The sequence below is a fragment of a genome, unplaced genomic scaffold (genome assembly GCF_019419815.1).
Source record: "Pyrus x bretschneideri cultivar Hongxiangsu unplaced genomic scaffold, Pyrus_bretschneideri_v1 Contig6, whole genome shotgun sequence".
NCBI lineage: Eukaryota > Viridiplantae > Streptophyta > Magnoliopsida > Rosales > Rosaceae > Pyrus > Pyrus x bretschneideri.
The window spans coordinates 8,698,695-8,713,565 of NW_025999798.1; the positions used below are offsets into that span (position 1 = coordinate 8,698,695).

Consider the following 14,871-nt stretch of genomic DNA (forward strand, 5'->3'; position numbering starts at 1 on the left):
AGCAACATGGGTTTTTGGAAAGGCAATGTCACTGCTACATGAATTTCATCTATGTGCAAAGAAAAATAAATACGGATGCCAAACGAGGTTTTAAGGGTACATTTGTTACACAGGACTGTCTCGGATTGGATTAGTTTTAAGGACTAAGCTGGATTGGTTTAGACTAGACTAAACTGGACTAGCATAGTGAAAGCGTTTGGTGCAGTGTCGGACTAAAAAACTGGACTAACAATAAATTATTATTATTATTATTATATTTTAATTTATTTTCTATTAAAAATATCAAAATGAATATATGGAAAAATAAAAGGGCATAGCCCTCTTCTTCTTCACGAATTGCAGGTGCTTCACCCTCACCGACAGTTCCACTCAATTTGTTGGATTCTTGTAAGACTACCATAAGCCTTAATGTAAAAGGTACTAATTAACTAGGTAAGATCATATACCTGCAAAAATTAATGAGTTGATAACAAAACCTATCAGAATTTACATAGAACAACTTTGTATTTCATTTCATAAAAGGAAAAATAGCAGATAAATTGAAAACAAATGGGTAGCAGTCAAAACCCAAAAATAAAAACCCAGAAACCAATCAAATCCGAGAAATCAATCAAACCCACAAATCGATCAAAAACAATAATCTATCAAAACCTAGTTATAATTTCACGAATCTTCAAAACAAAACTGAAGAAAACTAAGAAGAGAAAGTGGCAGAAGAAGCCGTGATTTACGAGGACGCGGCGGTGGTCCTGGGATGGTCCAGTGAGCTTGTCAAGCAGGATGAGGAGTCGAGCAGAGCGAGGAGTCGAGTGGGACGACGTGAGAGAAAAGAAGGGTCTTAAAAATCTGGTGGTAGTCGGGGGGGTCTCACTAATCAGCAACAACATAGCACCAAGCAAACCCATGTGAAAAAAAAATTAAAAAATTGAGGAAAAAAAAAAAAGCAATCGTCTTTACCTAATGGGAGAGGTTGCAAAAGAATAAGAAACTTGGAGAGGATGGAGCAGTTTTCTTCAGGGATTTGATCGGGAAAAAATTATCGGCATGTTAGAAATGGTGGGGGAGACCAAATCGGAAATGGGTATTGGAGGTCTTGATGCATTGTGGGCTAAAGCGTTGGGAACTGAAGCTTGCAAGGGCTTGGCATCCATGGTGGTCACGACAATGCTCGAAGAAAATCGCCACCACGATGCCCATTTCCTCCCCACGATCTGCAAATCGACGCAAATTCCTTTGAGATCCAAAAGAACGTAGCCTAGAACTCGTAGAGGGGTGAAGCAGAGATGAGGAAGAAGATGAAAATGGATGCGGGAGTGGAGAAGAAGAAGCAGGGGCGAAGCGAAAGGGGCTAAGCGAAGATATCTTAGAAAGTCCCGTGGTTTGTGGAGGGTCTCGCTAAGAACTCCTAGCGAGCCCTCTAATCCACGCGAGTCCCCTTTAGTCCCATTTAACTTAGTCCCAATACAAACCAAACATGGGACTATGTAAGTAAGTAGTCCAATCCAGTCTAGTCCCAGCTAACAAGGCCAAACAAACGTCCCCTAAGAGTATATTAGTATTTTTATATTAATTGTTGTTATAATTATCATAAATTTAAAAGCTCGTCATAAATTTCAAAAAACATCGACTAGTCCTTTTTTTAAAAGAAAAAAATTAAGTAAAAAAAGAGTGGGTATAATTCTCCGTAGTGTCTAAATTTTGGTTATTTTCAAAATTTCCATGAGCTCGTCAAACACATATTACATTTATTTTACCAAATTTTCCATGAACTTGTCACAAACACATATCACATAATTTTTACAACAAACTTCAAATAACACTATGATTCATTACAAACATGATTACTAATTTATTACCAGCAACTCAAAGCAGCAAAAATGAGAAAACTACTGAGAGAAGAGAGGAGAGGAGAGGAGAGATGCATATATGTGTGGCATGGCAAGAGGATTCGAAAGAAGTTAACTACTCAATAGCAGCGGTAGACAGCAATAATAGTGCCACGCCGCGGCGGTGGAGCGAAAACCGTCATGACGAAAAGAGCTACAACAATCACCACCAGAACTGCCATGAGATTAAGATCGCCTACCAAGCAGTAAAACTTCCCCATCGGTTTATATAAATATATATGCTGTATATACTGTCACAAGTTCTTGAAAGCTTGAAAGCTTCTGGAAATGGAGTATGAGATTAATTGAGAGGGAAGGGAATGAATGAATGAATGATTTGGTGAGTGATTGAAGGTTTATAAAAGTATGAAGTCAAGTTGACTTGAATTGTTTCATCCTACGTTTTAGATTACCTTTATAATCATAGCCTTCTTTTTCTGGAGCGTCAAATCTTAGGTAGATATGTCATTGTGAATATTTAATATTAAGAGTTATTTCAACTAAAGTGTTATTTGTTTATTGAATTTGAAGTCTTTGTGACGAGAAGTTAAATTCGACATTAGACTTAATTTTAAATTTTATAAGTTTAATAGTATGACCCTTATTCCACTAACATTTCATCCAATAAAAAATTTGGTTTCAACAATTTTTTAATAAACACAATTATTTAAAGCTCTACACTAACAAGAAAATAATAGAAAACTGCTAGACCCACCATATTGTCTTATTTCTCCACCTACGTTATAATTTCACCCACCATAAAAAGTTAAAATATTAAAATATTATATTCTCACTTACTATTATTCCTAAACTGACCTCTAATATATCTAAAATTGTAAACTTGTCTCTTAGGAGAAAGAGAATAACTTCTTTGCCCGATTCCACAATTGTAACGTCACAATAACAAGACCATTGACCTTCCCAACTTCTCGAGCCCATTATATTAATTCTTCCCTACTCTTGAATAATTACGTACCAAAATTTCACATTATAAATAAGCATACAAGAGTATAATTTTTCACACAAAACACTAAGAACCTTACAAGAAGTGCGAAGGAAAACAATATCTGCATAGAAAATTTCAAAAATGATATCACGGGGATGGAGAGGAAGCTATTGGACTAGAGAAACAGGTTTTTCAGTGTTATAAATGAGAAATATGAGAACATAAAAAATTTCCAAGTAATGGCATCGTCATTAGAGCAAGACTTGACAAGTGCATTTATATTGTTCTTCTCAGAACTTCTCAGAAGTTGTAGAAAATCTGGTTACAACTGAAAAGCTTAATGAAGATTTGAAGAAGGCCAAACATATGACAGAGCTAGAGATTGAAGAGAAGAACAAGAGAATTGTTGATTTAAGGAAACATCTGGTTTGCGGAAAAGTATGACTAAGTATAGAGGAAGCCATGTTTACTGAAAAACGACAAGCATGAACTTCAAGTCTTCAAGCATTATTGGAAGCAAACAAAACTGGAAAATTATAAACTTGGAACCATCCGAACAACCAAAATTTCACATCATGAATAAACACCAAAATCTTTCAATTGAGCGGGAAGCAAAAATCTCTTTACGTGCTGCTAGTGGTATAGATGTGGCTGTGAAATTATTATTATATATTAAGGTTCTTATCCATCATTTTATAAATGGGTAAAATTGTATTAAAATTTTTATTATAAAGATGAGTGAGGAGATAAGACACTGGGGTGGGAATAAAAATTCTCAAATAATATTGGCCTTTTAGCTAAAATTTGGTCCTTGAGATTTTCATAACTCCTCAATTTGGTCCTTGAAATTTGAAATCAATACAAGTGGTCCCTGAGATTATCCATCATCAATCATTTTGGTCATTCTGTGACTAATTATGTTAAATAAAGATTAAATGATAAAACTACCCTCAATTTAATAAATAATAGGCCAAAATGATTTGACAAAAATTGAAGGTATGTTTTCCATTTTATCCCTATTTAATGGAGATTTTTCACGAAATAACCAAAATGATTGAAGGTGGACAAACTCAGGGATCAATTCTATCGATTTCAAATCTCAGGAACCAAAATAAGAAGTTCTGCAAATCTCATAGACTATTTTGGATAAAAAGCCAATAATATTTGACAAAGCAATTATTACATATATATATATATATATATTGTGCAACAAAGCAGAAGTGAGAGAGATATAACATTTGCTAGAAATATAAGTGGAACAACTGCAAGGTATCACACAATTTGCAGGTAAAAAGAGAGAAAGGATATTGCTATTATTGCTTTCACTCTTGATCTTATGCTTTGTTTGATCATACATTGCATGTTCTTTATATAGAATCATTTACGTGTATAAGTCTATAAGGAAAATAAATGCATGTTGAAAATCATGTCATACAACAACAAAAAAATTGACTATTTTTAGTCCGTCTTACTTTTCATTTTTGATTAATCATGTGAGCGTTAAATTCTCACAGCTTTTACAACAAAATATATACACACACATATACATATATTATTCCTTTTTCTCCGCCTGTCTTTTCTCTTTGGTCTTTATGTTAAAACCAAGATTTTAAAGAAGAAAAAAGTATCATTACCAAATAAACATAGCTCTATCTATGTGTAATATCAAACTTTTTGACTGGAATAAAAAGCCAATAGTGAAATTGGGGAGCTGGAGATAAAAGATGACGTGTAAGTGTGAAGTAATGAAGTAATTGAGGGCAGAGAAAAGTTTTAATAATACGCCTGAATAAGTTGTGTGTCACTTTATCTGTAAATTTTTAATTGGATTTTGCTCTCCTATATGTTCAATCATTGTGCCCCTAAAAGTTAGTCATGTGCATTGCTCGTGTTGAAATTAATAAAAATTTGACAACACTAACAACTGGTATGGGCATGAATTGAAAGTTGATAGGGAAAATTAGTATGAAGAAATTTCCAAGACGAAAAAAACCTATTTCGTGTTGGAAGTTGATAGGGAAATTTAGTACGAAAATTAGTATGGACATGAATTGAAAGTTGATAGGGAAATTTCCAAGACGAAAAAAAAAAAAAAAAAAAAAAAAAAATCGTAAAAACTAAATAATGTTATAAAAGGGTTAAAGTTTGAGGAATAACCTTTTTAATGGTAGGTGCAAGGTAGATGTAAAATGCCACATTAAAATTATAGCACAGGCAGATAACAAATAAAAGGCAGAGAAAATAGATGATGTTACTGATATTTTTCTCTCGTTCACTTCTTCATTTCTTTCCTTGTAACTTAAAAACATGCGGAGTGCTCTATTTATAAAGCAACTCTAAACTGATGCAGTTAATGCATCTTGAAATTTATGAAACTTCGTCTGACTATACAATCTCTTTCACTTTGCATGGGCATTGAAAACTTTGCCCATGCAGTAGACTTTCACAAATGAAACTGTGGGCATTCATTGCTCATGAGACTTTTCAACACTCCCTCTTGGATGCCCACAAATATCAACATGAGTTGCCTCGTTAAAACCTTGCTTGGAAAAACCCAGTGGGAAAAAACCATAGCGAAAGAAAAGAGTACAATTTTTCCTGGATCGTTGATATAGTGTCAAGTATGCTTATGTTGCCTTGTTAAAACCTTGATAGGAAAAACCCAGTGGGAAAAATCCTAATCGAAGGAAAAAGAGTACAACAAGCATGTATCAGGGATGCTCCCCCTGATATGTATCTCCCCCTGATTCCGCATTCTCCAAATTTAGCTGTTTGGTAAATCGACGTAATCCGATGCCTTGCACTAACTTCTGAAATGTGCACTTTGATATAGATTTGGTGAACAAGTCTGCCAGATTTTCATTTGAACGGATTTGTCTGACTTCAATAACTTTAGCCTTCTGAAGCTCATGAGCACTGAAAAACTTTGGAGATATGTGTTTAGTCTTATCGCCCTTGATGAATCATTCCTTCATTTGGGCAACACAAGCTGCATTATCTTCATGGATGACAGTTGGATTGTCTGTCTTCGAAGTTAGACCACATGAATTCTGGATATGATGGATCATTGATCTTAACCAAGAACATTCACGACTTGCTTCATGTAAAGCAAGTATTTCTGAATGATTTGAAGATGTAGCAACTAATGTTTGCTTGGTTGAGCGTCATGAGATTGTTGTATCTCCATTCTTAAACACATATCCAGTTTGTGAGCGGGCTTTATGCGAATCAGAGAGGAAGCCAGCATCTGCATATCCAACAAGGACCTGGTCATCTGTGGAGTTCTTTGAGTAGAAGAGACCCATGTCTGTTGTCCCACGAAGGTATCGCAATACATCTTTGATACCCTTCCAATGGCGAATTGTTGGAGCAGAACTATACCTTGCTAGCAAGTTAACTGAAAAAGCTATATTTGGTCTAGTACATTATGCTAAATACAACAAAGCACCTACTGCACTCAGATATGGTACTTTTGGACCAAGGACCAGCTCATCATCTTCTTTTGGACGAAATGGATCTTTCTTAATGTCCAAAGAACGAACGACCATTGGCGTGCTTAGTGGATAAGCCTTGTCCATACCAAATTGCTTCAGAATTTTTTCAATGTAAGCTGATTGATGGACCAAAATTCCACTAGGACAATGCTCGATCTGTAGGCCGAGACAATATTTTGTTTTTCCAAGGTCTTTCATTTCAAATTCGCTTTTCAGATATTCAGCAGTTTTATTGAGCTCTTCAGGAGTTCCAACTAGATTCATATCATCAACATATACTGCCACTATAGCGAATCCAAAATTGGATTTCTTAATGAACACACAAGGGCAAATAACATTGTTGATATACCCTTCTTTGATCAAATACTCACTGAGACGATTATACCACATTCGTCCAGATTGTTTCAGACCATACAATGATCGCCTTAATTTGATCGAGAGCATACCTCGTGGTTTATTACTTGTTTCAGGCAACTTAAGTCCTTCTGGGACTTTCATATAGATGTCAGTATCTAATTCTCCATATAGATACGCAGTGATGACATCCATAAGTCGCATGTCAAGTCTTTCTGAAACCACTAAACTTATTAAGTAACGGAACGTAATTGCGTCCATTACAGGAGAGTATGTCTCCTCATAATCAATTCCAGGTCTTTGAGAAAAACCTTGTGCAACGAGTCGTGCTTTGTATCTTGCGATCTCGTTTTTCTCATTGTGTTTCTTTGTGAATACCCATTTGTAACCCACGGGGTTTACACTAGGCGGGGTTTGGACTACTGGTCCAAAAACATTCCGCTTTTCCAAGGAATTTAATTCTGCCTGGATTGCATCTTTCCACTTAGGCCAATCTTGTCTCTGTTTGCATTCATCAACAGAACGGGGCTCAATATCATAACTTAAGATGATTTCAGTGGCTACTGCAAATGCAAACATATCATCAATGATTATTTCATTCCGATCCCACAATTCATTTGTACATGCATAATTTATGGAGATTTCTTTGCTTTCATGTACTTTTGTCTCTTCAGGGACAGATGTCTCATCAATGACATTTTCTTTTTCTGGAAGTCCAGAATTATGAATTGTGGATGTATCATTCATTTTCTCTTCCTGAATGATTTCATTTGGATTCAGTTGTGCCCCCGACTTTCTCTTTCGAGAAGCTGAATCTTTTGAACCTTGGGGTCTACCACGCTTCAGGCGTGCACCAGATGAATCATTTGCTGTCACTTTATTTTGTCCAACAGGGACATCAATTCTTGCAGGTGCATTTGCAGCTGGTATATGTGATTTTGTCACTTTCATAGCATCATTAAATGCATCTGGCATTTGATTGGCAATGCTTTGAAGATGAACGATCCTTCTCACTTCATTTTCACATTGAATGCTGCGAGGATCAAAATGAGACAAGGTGGGAACAACCCATGTCAGCTCTTTCCGTTCTTCTGGAACGGTCTTTTCTCTCCCTAATGACGGGAAAATTGTCTCATCAAAATGACAATCAGCAAAACGAGCTGTAAACATATCACCTGTCAAGGGTTCCAAATATCTAATGATAGATGGTGAATCAAAACCCACGTAAATTCCCAGTCTACGCTGAGGTCCCATTTTAGTGCGTTACGGCGGTGCAATAGGCACATAAACAGCACAACCAAAAACTCGTAAATGGGAAATGTTTGGTTGATGTCCAAACACGAGTTGTACTGAAAAGTATTGATGGTTGACTATAGGTCTCAATCGAACCAATGATGCAGCATGTAAGATGGCATGTCCCCATGCAGAGACTGGCAATTTGGTTTTCATAAGCAGAGTGCGAGCTATTAACTGAAGTCGCTTGATCAATGCTTCTGCTAAACCATTTTGAGTATGGACATGAGGAACAGGGTGTTCAACATCAATGCCCAATGTCATGCAATAATCATCAAAGGTTTGAGACGTAAATTCACCAGCATTATCAAGTTGGATTGACTTAATGGGATAATCTGGGAACTGTGCTCGTAACTTAATTATTTGAGCAAGAAGTCTCGCAAAGGCTACATTCCAAGTAGACAAGAGACAAACATGTAACCATCGGGGAGATGCATCAACCAAAACCATAAAATATCGAAATGGTCCACATAATGGTTGAATAGGCCCACAAATATCCCCTTGAATTCTTTGCAGAAATGATGGGGATTCAGCATCAACCTTTAGTTGTGATGGTCTAATTACCAACTTCCCTTGAGAACAAGCTTTGCAATGGTTATCATTTGAGGCAGCAATGTGTCTGCTCACTAATGGATGTCCATTAGAGTTGGTAATGATCCTACGCATCATGGTAGATCCTTGAAGACCCAGACGGTCATGCCAAAGCATGTAAACTTTTGAATCAATGAACTTCTGGTTCATGACAGTATGTGATTCAATTGTCCTTATATATGTATAATACAATCCACTCGACATACCACGCAACTTCTCCAATATACGCTTCTGTGTATCATTGGAGGTAATGCATAGATACTCCACATTTTCTGCACTTTTTGTTTCAATGTGGTATCCATTTAAACGTATGTCTTTGAAACTCAACAAATTTCAAGTAGATCGAGTAGCATACAATGCATTCTGTATGGACAATATTGTTCCATTTGGTAACATAATATGGGCTTACCCTGAACCTTGAATTACATCTGAAGGTCCTCATATTGTTGTTACCCCTACTCTTGTATGTCTTAAGCTTGAGAAATACTTTCGATCACGAAGTATTGTATGTGTGGTTGCACTGTCTGCAAGACAAATATCTTCGCCATTTCTCATGTTCTGAGAATAACCACAATTTTTATCCATGCTCTCTGAGTAAGAGAATCAGAGTTAAAAGCAAGTTATAACAAGAAATTTACATGCCACTTTTATTGAATCTGAAAATACTACAAGTTCAGCATAATAAAAATACATTAATGATTCAATCGGACCGGTATACTTCATTTCCCCTTTCCACAATAAAGTCTGGAACATCTAGATGAGTTGTGTTCAACTGCCCAGATAAGTCAAACACTGGATCAGGTATATCCATTGGTCTAGCCTGGTCGAGAAAGTTGGTCTCGACACCCTTCTCCTTGAGGAAGGCTTGATATAAATCCACTAGATGTTTTGGGGTACGACAAGTACGCGCCCAATGCCCATTGCCACCACACCTATGGCAGGCTCCTTCAGAGTTTCTAGGAGCATTGTTCATATGAGCTTTGCCTTTGTGGCGATTCGCATTTTTGAAGCTCGGGCCTGAATTATGCCTCGGAACCTGGTTGTGAAACTGAACTCCATGGTTCTTGCCTTTCCTATTCCATCGACCTCGCTTATGGCCACGTCCTCGTTTATGATTATCACCACCAGAAGATGTGGCGTTCACTTCTAGGGAAGCAGCATTCACTTCTGGGAATGGTGCAGATCCAGTAGGTCGGGAATGATGGTTTTTCATCAGGAGCTCATCATTCTGTTCAGCTACTAAGAGCACAGATATCAGCTGGTTGTACTCAGTGTAGCCTCGCGCTCTATACTGCTGCTACAGGAGCACGTTGGAGGCATGAAATGTGCTGAGAGTCTTTTCCAGCATATGCTCCTCAGTAATAATATCCCTACAGAGCTTCATCTGAGAGGTAATTCTGAACAATGCAGAATTGTATTCTGCCACTGACTTGAAGTCTTGAATCCTCAGATGAGTCCACTCATAGCGGGCCCTTGGAAGAATCACCGTTGTCTGGTGATTGTATCTGTTTCTCAAGGCATTCCAGAGAGCTAACGGATCTTCAACCGTTAAGTACTCGCTCTTTAGCGCCTCATCAAGATGGCGGCGAATGAAAATCATGGCCTTTGCCCGATCTTGAAAGGATGAGTTGCTCTCTTTCCTGATGGTATCTCCAAGATTCTCTGCTTCCAGATGGATCTTGGTATCCAGTACCCAGGTCAGGTAATTCTTCTCGGTAATATCCAGGGCAGCAAATTCAAGCTTCGCCAAGTTCGCCATTTTCTTTTCTGAAAGAAAATGAGATGTGTAAGAACTTGCAATAATATGTATTCCTGGAGGAATATGATGTTAGAACTTCTGGTTCTTACAAATTTTTTTTCATTTTGATCTTCAGGCCAAAATGATAAGCACTCGAAACTTCTGGCTCGAGATTTTCAGGCTGAATGAGAAGGACGATCGTACCGCACCATTATCATTGAAATAATGTAATATAGAATTGGCGATTATTCCGCACCACTCAAGTAACAGGAAAATTAAATATGCAGAGCAGCGTGGGCGATTATACCGCACCACATAAAATTGCAATGAAATTAAATAGCAGGTAAATTCGAATATGCAGGTTAGGGTGTGCGATTATACCGCTCCACCTAAAAATTGCAGTAAAATTAAATCTACAGTCCAAGATAGGCGATGATACCGCACCGTCTTGGATCGCAGTAAGAATAAATTTGCAGTTCAAGATGGGCGATTGTACCGCACCATCTTGGATTGCAGTAGAATTAACATAAATAAATACTGGGTTAGTAATCAATCTCTACACCAAACAAGTCATCAAAGATGTATGTAACCGTTAGTTGGAGAACTAAGAGCAGGCATGGAGCAAACAATTTGTCGCGAGGGTACACGGCGCAGTTGAGGCAGAGGAAGAAGATGAACAGTAAAAACCTTAAAGAAAACATTTTTTCTTTCTTTCGTTCGTTCGGCGAAAAGAGATGAGAGAATAAATATATTTAGAGACTCGTGCTGATAACGTGTTATAAAAGGGTTAAAGTTTGAGGAATAACCTTTTTAATAGTAGGTGCAAGGTAGATATAAAATGCCACACTAAAATTATAGCACAGGCAGATAACAAATAAAAGGCAGAGAAAATAGATGATGTTACTGATATTTTTCTCTCGTTCACTTCTTCTTTTCTTTCCTTGTAACTTAAAAACATGCGGAGTGCTCTATTTATAGAGCAACTCCAAACTGATGCAGTTAATGCATCTTGAAATTTATGAAACTTCGTCTGACTATACAATCTCTTTCACTTTGCATGGGCATTGAAAACTTTGCCCATGCAGAAGACTTTCACAAATGAAACTGTGGGCATTCATTGCTCACGAGACTTTTCAACAAATAAGCCTTTTTTGGCACTCTAAAACAAATTTGTACTCATATTATTTCTTTTTTTTTTTTTTTTTTATGGAGAACCACAATTTCTTCGTTGTATCCAAATAGGATTTCCATCATATGAAAGCTCAACAAACACATGTGCTCACAGCACCTGATGAGTGTTATTTACGTGCACGACTTCAATGTCACCATATGTGAGAGGGCAAGTAAGGAGGTAGTGTTATTTCACATTAAAAAACAAAAAACTTTTATTTTTTTATAAACAGTTAGATTACTCACTTTATTGCCAATCAAATTCAAAACACAAGCTCAATTTCTAGGACCAGTTTTTATGCAGGCTTGCAAGCCAAGCGAGTTGTGCAGCTGATTGAGCTCTGATTTGGAAGGGTACATGATTTCCACTTCAAATTGCTATCAGCAATCTCAATAAGGGTGCATAATCTTCACCAAATAAAGCCACTCACATACCCAAATTTTCTCTTCCAATTAAAATCAGTTTGGTTTGGGTCATTACCAAGGAATAAATAAGGAAAGCTAATATGTCACTCTATGGTTTTATTTCTCCTCCCACGATATGTTTTCACCCACCATAAAAAGTTTAAGAAAAATAAACACTCTCTTCTTACCCAATTATATTCTTAAAATATCCTTAATATTGTTAAATTCTAGATAAAATAAATATAAAGAATAATAAATCTTGGAGATTTTAAGAAAAGGGAATAGCCACAAGCGTCCTCCCCCCCCCCCCTCCCCGAACCCAGCCAAAAGCATCCACAACCAGGCACCATATGTGACAATGGCAGCTCCTTTTCTCTTTTCCACAAGAAAAGTTACCTTCCTTTCTTTTTCTTCTCCTTTCTTTATCCTTCTCTATCTCTTTGCTCCCCCCATATCAAAGCTGAATTTAAGATTCATATCCATATTTATTATTGAACTTCAATTCAGAAGCAAGGTTTGAAAAGTAGGAGAAAAGAAGAGAGAATTTGGGGTAGGTGAGGTGGACGGAAGAGATAGAAGATGGAAGGGACAAAAGAGTTAGAAATAGGTGAGGGATGAAGAGACAAAATGGAGAGGTTTGATTCGCTTCTCATTTAAGTTTTTTAATTTTTTTTTTCCTATTCCTTTTTTTCTTTGACTAGAATGAATATATAAGATGATTGATTTTTAGGAGAACTTTTTAATTTTTAAGAGAACATTTTAATTTGGTACGAAAAATTTTAAAGTAGGTGAAGAAATAAGACTATGAGGTGAGTTCAATTATAGTGTCAATGTCATACAATCAATGTATACCAATTGAATTCACTCACATTGTGTTACGTGACTAACTTAACTTGTGCATTCCAGACATGGATCTTTTATTTTTGTTTAACATTCGAGTAATGCTAGGAAGACTAAATTTGCAAACTAAATGATGTGTCACCAATAAAAAATAAACGTGTTAATCAATACTTAACTAATAATCCAATCAACAAAACTTTCATATCATTTAGTTTACAAAATTTAGTCTACAAATGTAGTCTCCATAGCATTACCTAAAAATAAAATACTTGAAGACACAAATTTGTTAGTCAACCAAGGAAGTTTCTCTAGCAAAGGAAACCCAAGGAAAGTTTCAAACTTAGGACAACTTTGAGGGAAATCTTCAAACCATTAGAATTTAGAAACGACCACTTGAAATATTGAGACTCTAAATAGGGATTGTTTATCTTCCCCTCTTTCTTAAGAAATTCTTTTTAAAAAATTGTTATTAACATTGTAAAAAGTCATCATACTTCTTTCTTTTTTAATTTTTTTTATTAAAAAAGAGTGTATGCTAATTTGCTTAGAATGTCAATAACAGTTCTATTTTTTAATATTATTTATAAATATCGATGTGTTTACTAATGTTCCCATTAGCTAATTTGTCATTCATTTGGGTAATATATATATCTGATAAGTAGCTGTCCCAAGTTTTTTTTTTTTTTTTTTTAATAAAAGCAAATTCAGCAAAAGAAAAAAACCAAACTATAAATATTTATTTATTTATTTATTTAAAAAATAAAAATAAAAAAACTCTGAGTATTGTGAAGCTGGATGAACTTGGCGCTGGGGATTGTACATATATGTACATGAAAGCATGAACAAAACAGTTCTCTTAAATTTTTTTAAAAACTGAATTGCACTAGTAGTTCTTGTAATTTCTTTGGATTTTTCACTTCCCCTCATTTTGTAAGTTTTTTTTGTAACACTTTGGTCCTTGTAATTTTATTACCAAAGTTGGCCAAATCTATTAAACAAGGAAAAAAAAAACTCCTTCCAACTTGAATTTTTCAAATGAGAAGATGTGAATAAAAATAGATGAAAATCGAACTTAATTGACATATTAAAACTAAAGCTAAAGATGAAATACAACAAAGTACAGAAGGATCACGAAGGTGAAATTCCAAGTAAACTACATCAACTAGTGATGCAACTTAATTGGCCTAAAACATGAAAGAGAGAGAGGAATAAACATAAATTTATAAGATTATTATCTGTCGTTACAATTGGAAAAGAGCTCATAATTACAAGACCTTGTCACAATCACTTATCACATAATTTTTACAGCAAAATTTAAACAATTATTATGATTCACTAAAAACAAGATTTTTGATTTATTACATGCACCTCAATGCAGCAAAAATGTGAGAATTTCTGAGGGAGGAGAGGAGAGGAGAGGAGAGGAGAGGTTGACATATGTGTGGCGTGGCCCTCATTCAAAGAAGTCAACTACTCAACAGCAGCGGTAGACGGCAACCACGGGGCCACGCCGCCGTGGAGCTAAAACAGTCATGATGACAAGAGCTACCACAATCACCACCAGAACTGCCGTGAGATCAAGACCACCTTCATCGCATTCAAAGCAGCAAAACTTCGCCATCACTTTATATAAATATGTGCTATATATAATGCAAAAGTTCTTGAAAGCTTTTGGAAATGGAGTATGAGATTACTTGAGAGGGAGGGGAATGAATGAATGACTGAATAATTTGATGATTTATTTGGTATCGCAACTTGTGCTCGTTTATAAAAGTAGGAAATCAAGTTGACATAAATTGCCTATTGAGAAATGTCAAAAATAATCTTTCAAAGTGGGATTTTACACAACTCTTTGTCACTTCATAGATTAGCGTTAATTTTCGTACCACATTTTAAAACATTGTGCCAAAAACATGAAATGGCAGAACGTCCATGAAAAGTCCACTTCTGATAGAGTCTCCTTCGCATTTCTCTTGTATATTTGAAGTATTCTAGTTTTACGTTACCTCGAAGGAGTAAGTAGTAACGCAAGTTGATAATTAATTTCCAAACTTAACCAATTGATGATACATTTTGCCAACTTCTGCACACTCATTACTTGTTATAAAAGTCAAGATTAACGTGAATTAGGTCGGCTAGTGGGTGCAAATGTGG

General features: G+C 36.0%; 1 long non-coding RNA gene across 1 annotated transcript; it reads right to left on the bottom strand.

Annotated features, from left to right (window-relative positions):
* Positions 1–486: 486 nt before the first annotated feature.
* On the bottom strand, positions 487–1,467 carry LOC125471687. The gene is made up of 2 exons (XR_007253775.1): positions 958–1,467; positions 487–870 (listed from the first exon to the last, which is right to left on the bottom strand). It is a non-coding gene; the product is annotated as an uncharacterized LOC125471687 (long non-coding RNA).
* Between the last annotated feature and the right edge of the window lie 13,404 nt (positions 1,468–14,871).